Source organism: Salvelinus sp. IW2-2015, linkage group LG4p (assembly GCF_002910315.2).
Source record: "Salvelinus sp. IW2-2015 linkage group LG4p, ASM291031v2, whole genome shotgun sequence".
In the NCBI taxonomy this organism is placed as follows: domain Eukaryota; kingdom Metazoa; phylum Chordata; class Actinopteri; order Salmoniformes; family Salmonidae; genus Salvelinus; species Salvelinus sp. IW2-2015.
Genome location: NC_036841.1, coordinates 23931035 through 23943981, shown reverse-complemented (window position 1 = coordinate 23943981; position 12947 = coordinate 23931035).

Here is a 12947-nt window from a genome sequence, read left to right as displayed (position 1 = left end):
CACACACACACACACACACACACACACATACATACATACAACACAGTTCAGTGAGTAATTGTCATCTGTGGCAAATTGAAGGGCAGATGCTTGTTCCACCGTACTTTCTATTTAAATTATCTCGTCAATATTTTTTTTACGAGGCCTTGGTTTTCCTCCCCCTACCTGTGACTGAGTTTGGATTTAGTGAATATATAATGAATATGAGAAAAATGAAGACACCTGATTTATCTTTTGTTGCATTATTCAGAGTATAAGTACTTTGCAAGGGAGAAGGGTTCACAAAATGTCTAATGTGGGAGAGCATGCCTGTCATTTGTGTATGCATAGCAGGCATTTTAAGACATCCTCCTTGGAAATACTGCTTTTTCTCAGTTTACTTCAGTCGCAACATCCTTTTTAAGGTCATTTTCTCCAGTCATCCATCAATAGACAGTCATCTATATTTCATTCCCCAAGGCACCATAACTCCTCTGCCAGAGAGCAAGCCGTGGGATGTAGGGTTGCTGAGGGTGCTACGGCATCCCGATAAATCAATAAAAAAAAACGGAGAATAAATAAAAAATCCAACAAATTAATGAACAGGGCCTTTATTACTGATGTATGAGATGAGTAAAAAAACTTTGCGATAAAAAATCTCCTCAGCAGTCACTAAGGGACAGGGCAGGGTACTGGGTGGAGGCCGGCTAGTGGTGACTGTTTTAACAGTCTGTTGGCCTGGAGATAGAAGCTGTTTCTCGGTCCCAGCTGTGATGCACCTGTACTGTCCCCACCTTCTAGATGGTAGCAGGGTGAACAGGCTGTGGCTCGGGTGGCTGAGGTCCTTGATGATCTTCTTGGCCTTCCTGTGACACAAGGTGCTGTAGTTGTCCTGGAGGGCCCCCGGTGATGTGTTGGGCTGACCGCAGCACCCTCTGGAGTGCCCTACAGTTGCGGACGGTGCAATTGCCATACCAGGCGGTGATACAGCCCGACAGGATGCTCTCAATGGTGCATCTGTAGAAATTCATGGTTGTCTGAGAAAGCAATCCACATTTCTTCAGCCTCCTGAGCTTGAAGATGCGCTGTTGCGCCTTCTTTGCCACGCTGTCTGTGAAGGGGCCATTTCAGGTTGTCAGTGATGTGTACGCCAAGGAACTTGAAGCTTTTCACCCTCTCCACTAAGGCCCCGTCGATGTGGATGGGGGTGTGCTCTCTCTGCTGTCTTCTGTAGTCCACGKTCAGCTCTTTAGTTGAAATTGAGGGAGAGGTTATTTTCCTGGCACCACCCAGCCAGGGKGATTTTAGCATGTAAATCTTAGTGGGGAAAAAAATAAATAAGTGGGATGCATGCCAGCAAAGCCACTACACAACACAACACTACACAACACAACACTAAACAACACAACACAACACTACACAACACAACACTAAACAACACAACACTACACAACACAACACAACACTACACAACACAACACGCACACCACACAACACTACACTACAACTACACTACACTAACACTAACAACACAACACAACACTATAAACAATACATTAATTGCACTATAATGGTGACAACGGTGCTCACAAACTGTTAGGGCCTACATAAAGCTGTCCCAACAGCAGTCCCAACATCTTACCACTGCTACACCTGGCTATCAGCAGAGCCTTGTCTTGCAGCGAAACAGTTCATTCAGCTTCATTTACTGCCTTTAAAAAAAACATAGCTGATATGGCTGACTTGCTTAAACAAATGTGGTTTCTAKTGACAATTGAGATGTGCAAACTATGGCATAAGGGAACAACAAGCAGATAAGAGACAATCCGTAAATGCGATTAAGACATTAATGAGCGCGCTAGGACGGACGTAGTCGATATAGCTATTCGTCCAGCACTTTTGAAATGTACTGCGACAGAATTCAGAACATGGGCCATTCTTACAGTGTTCTCCCTGTACAACATGTCATAACCGTAGGATAAATAAAGGGGGCATCTAAGCAGACAATGAAAGCTCTTTCAATATTCGATGATTACATTTCTCAAAAAAAGYCTATAGGCTATAGGCTGCACCAAGTCAGAACAGTAGGAAATGAAAAGGTGAAAATAGACCAAATMATTAGGGTGAGGCACATGGGCCACTAACAGCTTARTACACAACATACACTTAGTATTACTTTCTTAGCTACAGTATACATATCTCCCTGGCATATTACATAATTTATGCAGCAGCATACAAGACATGTTTGGACCTACCTTGTTGTGCTGTGCTCACTTGAACAGGTAGGTGGCAAGGTGGTCCTTCGTGGGCAAATTTTGTCTTCAAAACTTTGTCATCAAAGTCTGGCATTCTCTGGATTTGTGTTGCTTTCAAGACAACTGGGAACTCAAATGTTTTTAATCATGATGACGTCAGTGATCTTCAGGTCGTAGCTCTAGAAAGATGCCCGAGTTCCCGATTTACAATTCCGAGTTGGACGAAAGTTCAATACGTATTTTCTCAGTCGTAGCTCGTTTTTCCCCGAGCTCCTGGAACTCACTAAAGTCAGATTTTTCAGTTCCGAGTTAACAGTTGTTTTGAGCACGGCACAATCATGCTTCATTGACAGCATGGCCAATGTTGAATGTTTATCATTTTAAACTAGGAAAAGAGAGCCTTAATCTTTGACTTGGGACCACACACCCACTCCAATGAATAGCAGGCTAATGATTGCTTTGCAATGCTTGCAGTTAGCCACTGATTCCTTCCGAACCACTCATTGTTGAATTTGCTTATGTCCAATGGCCGATGAGCACCGATACGTTTTATCTATAATTTCTCTTCATTATTTCTCTTTATATGACAAGGATTAAAAAGGATTTGTCAGTAGATTGTCGACTTGATTCATGATGATGACTGGTAGCTAAGATTTTGAAAGTACGATTTTGACATGATCAGTCCAGTCAACGCTACTGTAGATAAACTAAGCAAAAAAAGAAACGTCCTCTCACTGTCAACTGCGTTTATTTTCAGCAAACTTACAATGTGTAAATATTTGTATGAACAWAACAAGATTCAACAATTGAGACATAAACTGAACAAGTTCCACAGACATGTGACTAACAGAAATTGATTAATGTGTCCCTGAACAAAGGGGAGGGTCAAAATCAAAAGTAACAGTCAGTATCTGGTGTGGCCACCAGCTGGATTAAGTACTGCAGTGCATCTCATCCTCATGGACTGCACCAGATTTTCCAGTTCTTGCTGTGAGATGTTACCCCACTCTTCCACCAAGGCACCTGCAAGTTCCCGGACATTTCTGGGGGGAATGTCCCTAGCCCTCACCCTCTGATCCAACAGGTCCCAGACGTGCTTAATGGGATTGAGATCTGGGCTCTTCGCTGGCCATGGCAGAACACTGACATTTCTGTCTTGCAGGAAATCACGCACAGAACGAGCAGTATGGCTGGTGGCATTGTCATGCTGGAGGGTCATGTCAGGATGAGCCTGCAGGAAGGGTACCACATGAGTGAGGAGGATGTCTTCCCTGTAACGCAAAGCATTGAGATTGCCTGCAATGACAACAAGCTCAGTCCGATGATGTTGTGACACACCGCCCCAGACCATGACGGACCCTCCACCTCCAAATCGATCCCGCTCCAGAGTACAGGCCTTGGTGTAACGCTCATTCCTTCGACGATAAACGCAAATCCGACCATCACCCTGGTGAGACAAAACCGTGACTTGTCAGTCAAGCAACGGTGGGTTTGTGCCCATAGGCGACGTTGTTGCCGGTGATGTCTGATGAGGACCTGCCTTTACAACAGGCCTACAAGCCCTCAGTACAGCCTCTCTCAGCCTATGCGGACAGTCTGAGCACTGATGGAGGGATTGTGCATTCCTGTGTAACTCGGGCAGTTGTTGTTGCCATCCTGTACCTGTGCCGCAGGTGTGATGTTCGGATGTACCGATCCTGTGCAGGTGTTGTTACACGTGGTCTGCCACTGCGAGGACGATCAACTGTCCCTGTAGCGCTGTCTTAGGCGTCTCACAGTACGGACATTGCAATTTATTGCCCTGGCCATATCTGCAGTCCTCATGCCTCCTTGCAGCATGCCTAAGGCACATTCACGCAGATGAGCAGGGACCCTGGTCATCTTTCTTTTGTGTTTTTTCAGAGTCAGTAGAAAGGCCTCTTTAGTGTCCTAAGTTATCACAACTGTGACCTTAATTGCCTACCGTCTGTAAGCTGTTAGTGTCTTAACGACCGTTCCACAGGTGCATTTCATTAATTGTTTATGGTTCATTGAACAAGCATGGGAAACAGTGTTTAAAACCCTTTTACAATGAAGATCTGTGAAGTTATTTGGATTTTTACGAATTATCTTTGAAAGACAGGGTCCTGAAAAAGGGACGTTTCTTTTTTTGCTGAGTTTATGATGTGATTTGACGTAATTTTATCTGTGGCCAATGACCTTGAGCCTTCTTGGATGGGCACTTGTAATGTAACTCTATGGCAGCACCCAAGGGGCTAGAATTTTAGAGCTTCTACCCTTAGACTTGGCAGTGAGGTAGTGTCCCCATGAGTGACAGAACACTGAGCCAATCACGGCGCAACGCTCCGTATTTTCTGCTGGCTTGCCCCACCACCACCACAGAAAGCACAGAGCTAGATAGAAATACCTGCATTTTGGAGCAGCCTTACTCAAGAAAACAAAAAAGAGACCATGTTTGTATGCAGCTTTATTAACTCAATGATATATATATATATATTACGTTGTTTGKAAACTGATATGTGACACGTATTAATGCCAATATAACATGCAAAACAGTACGAGACTACATACAGTATGGGGCCACATACCGTATATGAACGTGCAAAAGGACTAGCTTCTGGCATTAGCCACTGAGTTTCTAATTATAATAAAGACCGACACAGTCCCTTAGCACGGTAACGTTCTGTGTTCCATTAACTAGGTTACATTAGACCAACTGGGAAACTGGGTGGGCTTGGATGACAACCCTGTCTGTCACACTYAACAGTTTGCTTGACCTGGCTCTAAAACCTGCACCTGAATTGTATTGTTATTTTTTGACAAAACCACTATGCGATATGTAAAAGAATATGAATTAAGTTAAAAAATMTGTTTTTTCAGTGTGTGGAGAGCATTCTCTCTTCCTTAGTGCTACTGCCCTGGCTCTATGCGCACACATCATGTTGATTGAGTGCAACAACCATCTCCTACTGGGCAACTGGGAAACATTCATCTTTGACATGTCCAATACCACCCTTGTCCACATCAGTCTAGTTGTTCAAGCAAGCACTAATCCAATAGTGGAATGGTTGGAGAGTAACAAATTGTATGTTGAATGCAATTTAATGAATGTGTTTTTTCACCAGTGAAAAATGGGTCAAGTGGGTGGGAAAAATGAAACTGAATGGCAGCTTTCTTTAATTCGACATATGAGGGACATACTTCAATTAACTCTGTACCAGTGTGTATGTCTGTCTGTGTTTGTGGGTGCATTTGTAAATCTGTCTCTGTCCTCATGTTCAGACCCTTGTCTTAGAATGAAAGTTAAGTTGCTGGTAGTGTGTGTGGTTGGCTAGCATCAGGGCTGAAGTCCTTCATCGCCGAGGCCCAGGTGCAGACAGACAATAAGAGGCGTGAAAGTAGTAAATTCAGAGGAGCGGAACGGTCGCTCAAAGAGAGGGAGAGGGAGGGCGACAAGGAGGGAGAGGGGGAGGGAGAGGGAGGGAGAAGGAGGGAGATCAGGTTAAATTAGAACGTTTTAAGGGGTTGGATTTGCGATGTCTTGCCCCCTCCAAACAAAACCCAGATAAAYCGGGAGAGTGAACACATCAGCCGAGTACCCATGACAACTGAAGAGGAACAAATGCCGCCTGCTCCTTTCATCCCCATTTACTGCGGCAAATGCCACAGGATGTATTATGCAGATCAGTAGTCACATACACTCCAACCCAGAGAGCCAGCCATTCAAAGAGCTGAGATGTTCAATTCAGAGCCTCAACTCTGTGGCTGGCTGTGGTGAAGTTTTAGACAGGTGTCCATCTGGGCTATTGARAGAGGTGGGACCAAGCCATTGTTTTACAAGTCACAAGTAAGTCTKAAGTCTTAGCACTCAAGTCCCAAGTCAAGTCCCAAGTCAAGACCGACAAGTCTCAAGTCAAGTCTCAAGTCCTAAACTTTGAGTTTTGAGTCCTAAACAAGTCATAATGTGCTCTTCACCAAATGTAATCCCATTATTTCCATCTGGTTATTGATAAATACCTTAATTAAAGTATTATAACTGTTTTGCGTTAGACCTACAGTGCCTTCAGATAGTATTCACACCCCTTGACTTTTTCCATAATTTGTTATGTTACAAAGTGGGATTAAAATGTATTTACTTGTAATATTTTTTTACAACAATCTACACAAAATACTCTGTCAAAGTGGAAGAAAAAGTATAACATTTGTAAAAAGCTAATGACAAATAAAACACTAATATATATTGATTATTCAACCCCCTGAGTTAATTTTTGTGGAGATTACAGCTGTGAGTCTTTCTGGGTAAATCTCATTCTGCAAGCATGCATGTGTAACGGAGGTGGAGCTTTGCACACCAGGATTGTACATTATTTGCATATTATACTTTWAAAAAAAATCTTTATATCTGTCAAGTTGGTTGATCACTGCTGCCATTTTCAAGTCTTGACATAGATTTTCAAGACGATTTAAGTCAAAACTGTAACTAGGCCACTCAGGAACATTCAACTCCAGTGTATATTTGGCCTTGTGTTTTAGGTTATTTTCCTGCTGAAAGGTGAATTTGAAAAAAGAAGACTGAACCAGGTTTTCCTCTAGGATTTTGCCTGTGCTTACCTCTATTCTGTTTCTTTGTATCATAAAAAATTCTCTAGTCCTTGCCGATGACAATTATAATATGATACAGCCACCACCACGATTGAAAATATGAAGAGTTGTAATCAGTGATGTGTTMTGTTGGATTTGCCGCAAACATAATGCTTTGTATTCAGGACATAAAGTTAATTTCTTTGCCACATTTTTTGCAGTTTTACTTTAGTGCCTTATTGGAAACAGGATGCATGTGTTTGGAAAACTTGTATTCTGTACAGGCTTCTTTATTTTCACTCTGTCATTTAAGTTAGTATTGTGGAGTAACTACAAGGTTTTCTCCTATCACATCCATTAAACTCTGTAATAGAGGTCGACCGATTATGATTTTTCAACGCCGATACCGATACCGATTATTGGAGGACCAAAAACGCCGATACCGATTAATCGGACAATTTTTTTAAATGTATTTGTAATAATGACAATTACAACAATACTGAATGAACACTTATTTTAACTTAATATAATACATCAATAAAATCAATTTAGCCTCAAATAAATAATGAAACATGTTCAATTTGGTTTAAATAATGCAAAAACAAAGTGTTGGAGAAGAAAGTAAAAGTACAATATGTGCCATGTAAGAAAGCTAACGTTTAAGTTCCTTGCTCAGAACATGAGAACATATGAAAGCTGGTGGTTCCTTTTAACATGAGTCTTCAATATTCCCAGGTAAGAAGTTTTAGGTTGTAGTTATTATAGGAATTATAGGACTATTTCTCTCTATACGATTTGTATTTCATATACCTTTGACTATTGGATGTTCTTATAGGCACTTTAGTATTGCCAGTGTGACAGTATAGTTTCCATCCCTCTCCTCGCCGCAACCTAGGCTCGAACCAGGAACACATCGACAACAGCCACCCTCGAAGCAGCGTTACCCATGCAGAGCAAGGGGAACAACTACTCCAAGTCTCAGAGCGAGTGACGTTTGAAACGCTATTAGCGCGCACCCCGCTAACTAGCTAGCCATTTCACATCGGTTACACCAGCCTAATCTCGGGAGTTGATAGGCTTGAAGTCAAACAGCGCAATGCTTGAAGCATTGCGAAGAGCTGCTGGCAAAACGCACGAAAGAGCTGTTTGAATGAATGCTTACGAGCCTGCTGGTGCCTACCATCGCTCAGTCAGACTACTCTATCAAATCAGACTTAATTATAACATAATAACACACAGAAATACGAGCCTTAGGTCATTAATATGGTCGAATCCGGAAACTATCATCTCGAAAACAAAACATTTATTCTTTCAGTAAAATACGGAACCGTTCCGTATTTTATCTAACGGGTGGCATCCACAAGTCTAAATATTCCTGTTACATTGCACAACCTTCAAAGTTATGTCATAATTACGTAAAATTCTGGCAAATTAGTTCGCAATGAGCCAGACGGCCCAAACTGTTGCATATACCCTGACTCTGCGTGCAATGAACGCAAGAGAAGTGACACAATTCCACCTGGTTAATATTGCCTGCTAACCTGGATTTCTTTTAGCTAAATATGCAGGTTTAAAAATATATACTTCTGTGTATTGATTTTAAGAAAGGGATTGATGTTTATGGTTAGGTACACGTTGGAGCAKCGACAGTCCTTTTTCGCAAATGCGCACCGCATCGATTATATGCAACGCAGGACACGCTAGATAAACTAGTAATATCATCAACCATGTGTAGTTATAACTAGTGATTATGTTTGATTAATTCATTGTTTTTTATAAGATAAGTTTAATGCTAGCTAGCAACTTACCTTGGCTTCTTACTGCATTCGCGTAACAGGCAGGCTCCTCGTGAGGCAGGTAGTTAGAGCGATGGACTAGTTAACCGTAAGGTTGCAAGATTGAATCCCTGAGCTGACAAGGTAAAAATCTGTCGTTCTGCCCCTGAACAAGGCAGTTAACCCACCGTTCCTAGGCCGTCATTGAAAATAAGAATGTGTTCTTAACTGACTTGCCTAGGTAAATAAAGGTGTAAAAATACCGATTTCCGATTGTTATGAAAACTTGAAATCGGCCCTAATTAATCGGCCATTCCGATTAATCGGTCGACCTCTACTCAGTAACTGTTTTAAAATCACCATTGGCCTCATGGTGAAATCCCTGAGCGGTTTCCTTCCTCTCCGGTAACTGAGTTAGGAAGGACACCTGCATTTTTGTAGTGACTGGTTGTATTGATACACCATCCAAAGTGTAATTAATAACTTCCCCATTGTCAAAGGGATAGTTGATGTCTGCTTTTTATTTTATTTTTTACCCATCTACCAATAGGTGCCCTTCTTTGTGAGGCATTAAAAAACTCCCTAGTCTTTGTGGTTGAATTTGTGTTTGAAATTCACTGCTTGACTGAGGGACTTTACAGATAATTGTATGTGTGGGGTACAGAGATGAGGTAGGCATTAACAAATATTGTTAAACACTGTTATTGCACAAACCGTGAGTCCATGCAACGTATTATGTGACTTGTTAAGCTCAGGCTAAATTCAAAGATGTAACACAACAAAATGTGGAAAGAGTGAAGGGGTGTGAATACTTTCTGAAGGTACTGTATGTGTTCACAACACCAGGCCTACAGTACATGTGTAATGGAGGTGGTTCGTCTGTGGTTTGAAACCAATTAACTATAGTTAGATGCATTTTGTCATTTGGGTGAAGTGTCCCTTTAATAAAATGTTGAACGCTTATTCATATCATTCTGCAAGCATGCAGTGTCTGAAGACAAACAAAGAGGACCGCTGGTCTGGTTCGTCTCTGTCACCCGGACGGTAAAGGACATCACCATAATCAATGGCAGGTTGGCTCCTCTGGGGGTTAGAGCCCTTTTCACAAACCGTGTTTGTCTTACTCCTCCGCAAGCAMRTCAGGCTTGGAAGAAAGGCTGTTATACCAGTGTACTGGTCAGGGTATTGATTGGAACCTGCTTGTCTGTTGTTTGTTTATTGTTTATTTATTTATCTGTGCTGGGAGTCTAAGCGTGAGACCAAATCTCCATAACTCGAGGACAAGCTCCAAACAAATAATGTTGTTTGTCATGTTTCTTGTACTGCTGGTCTTATAGTACAATCTCTCCGCAGTTCTATTTCCCCGTGGCTTGTGCATCTTTTCCATTGGAGAACTTCTTCAGAAGCTTAAATGAGCATTGTCCCATCTAGATATTTAAAGATGCATTTTGCACGATTTTCTGATTTTCTGATTATTATAAAAACTAATGCAGTGGTGTTGGTAGGCTGTCTCTCTATTCATGTCTGTCTGCAAGTAGAATTGGCAGGCTGACTGTGTCCATGACTGGGTAAAGGGTTAAAAGGTTTCCTGCTGGGTTCTGCCTCCTCACTGTCGACGTGTGTGATCCAGGTCAATGTAATTTGCTCTGCAGGCTAGTTCATTTCAGACGGCATTAAAATGCACAGGCTCGCTCTGGGCTGCATTGCATCTCTCTGCTCCCCCCCAGGCTGTTCCCTCTCCCCTGTCACCTACAGCTAACCTTTCACATGATACAATTCAAAATAATTGGCCTGATAATGAATCCTTGTGAAATGGCGTCCTAATGAGCGTAAATTGCATACAGCGGCTTATGCTCGCTTTTTAAAATCTCATCAGAGCTCACGATTAAGCTTGAAAAGGACCGGGCCTGGAGAGCTCTCAAGGCCCAGGCAGCACATTAAAGTCTCTCATTTAGCCACGTCTCTCTCTGTGCCTAACTTCCACCAAAGTGTTTATTTCTAAATAATGATGGAAAAGGGGCTCTTGACAGATGGAGCAGGCATGAGGTGGTGGAGAGAGGGCAGCTTTGGTTATATACTGTAGCACCATGCCTGGTGGTGAAGAGATGGCAGCTTGGTTATATACTGTAGCACCATGCCTGGTGGTGAAGAGATGGCAGCTTGGTTTATATACTGTAGCACCATGCCTGGTGGTGAAGAGATGGCAGCTTGGTTATATACTGTAGCCCATGCCTGGTGGTGAAGAGATGGCAGCCTGGTTATATACTGTAGTAACATGCGTGGTGGTGGAGAGATGGGCAGCTTGGTTATATAACTGTAGCACCATGCCTGGTGGTGGAGAGATGGCAGCTTGGGTTATATAATGTAGCCCGCATGCCTGGTGGTGGAGAGAGGGCAGCTTGGGTATACATGTAGCACCATGCCTGGTGGTGGAGAGAGGGCAGCTTGGGTATATACTGTAGCACCATGCCTGGTGGTGGAGAGATGGCAGCTTGGGTATACACTGTAGCACCATGCCTGGTGGTGGAGAGAGGGCAGCTTGGGTATACACTGTAGCACCATGCCTGGTGGTGGAGAGAGGGCAGCTTGGGTATATACTGTAGCACCATGCCTGGTGGTGGAGAGATGGCAGCTTGGGTATACACTGTAGCACATGCCTGGTGGTGGGAAAGAGGGCAGCTTGGTAGTATACACTGTAGCACCATGCCTGGTGGTGGAGAGAGGGCAGCTTGGGTATATATATATAATATATTTTTTTTAAACCTTTATTTAACTAGTCCAACGGTTAACTAGTCCAACGCTCTAACCACTAGGCTACTGGCGCGCCCACTGTATACTGTAGCACCATGCCTGGTGGTGGAGAGAGGGCGCCATTGGGTATACCCTGTGCATGCCTGGTGGTGGAGAGAGGGCAGCTTGGGTATACACTGTAGCACCATGCCTGGTGGTGGAGAGATGGCAGCTTGGGTATACACTGTAGCACCATGCCTGGTGGTGGAGAGAGGGCAGCTTGGGTATACACTCTTAGAAAAAAGGGTTCCAAAATGGTTATTCGGCTGTCCCCATTTGAGAACCCTTTTTGGTTCCAGGTAGAACTCTTTTGGGTTCCATATAGAACCCTCTGTTTAAAGGATTCTACTGTACATGCAACTCAAAAGGGTTCTACCTGGAACCAAAAGGGTTATTCAAAGGGTTCTCTTATGGGGACAGCCGAAGAACCCTTTTAGGGTCTAGACTGCACTTTTTTTCTGTGAGTGTACTGTAGCACCATGCCTGGGGCTCTGAGACACTCTAACCTGGGGTATCATCACATCTGGGAGAGCTGGAGTGCCACGGTACACACATACACACACACACACACACACATCTCCCAAAACCACAGCATCGAGAGCCCCTCCCCTCCCTGTTCATCCATTAGCGAACTGCCACCACATTTGCACACAGCAAACTTGGGGCAAAGAATAAGCAAGAAACCAGACTGTAGCAGCAAGAGCCTTTGACTGTAGCTGAAGCTTACTGCAGGCTATAAGCAGGAGACAGCGTGGTGGGAAGAATGGGAGCTGGATGCTGTAATGAGCTAACAAGCAGCACCAGAGAAGGATTGTTTTTAAGGGAACTGTTACAGTATGTTGCTGCCAGACTCAATGTTGACATTTCTTTAACAATACACCACTGGGCTCTTTGTTCTCTTTGTCAGACGGTACGGTGTGCCAAGCTTTATACAGAGACACAGGCATCCATTTTAATGGAAGGCTTTGGGAAGTTATGTGTGTATGTTTTCAGTTTGGATAACATCACATCCTCCCTTGTCAGGTAATTGCTGATTGTCCAGAGCTGTAACCATTTCAAAGCCAAAAGCCCAGTTTTTGTTCTGTCTCATTCTTGATAAAGAGAGATAAAGGTTATACAGATCTTAACATGTACTGTTTTATTTCTCAATGACTAGCTCTCCCCTCACACACAACATCCTCATTTATTCACACAGTTCCAACTAGCCCTCCCCCTCTCTCTAATGATGTAACATCTTTAACCAGTTAGATATAGTTTGCGTGGGTGGAAAGTTTAAATGGGGAATTGAATTGTGTTTGTAACAACATGCAGATTTCTGTGCAGCCATAGCTGCTGATTATGATTGGTTTGTTATTGCTCTCTAGAGCATAACAAATCGCCATTATGTTGTTTTACTGAGACTGATTTAATTGGCACATTGTCACAAAATTAATTATCTGTCATTTATATTGATGCCATAAGTGCAAATAAAGAGTGCACCTGCTGCCTCTGGCACCGCAGCTAAAAGTACACCCAGACCTGCTCCAGGTCTCCCACTCCTCTGACTGGGAAGGGATTTGATGTTACC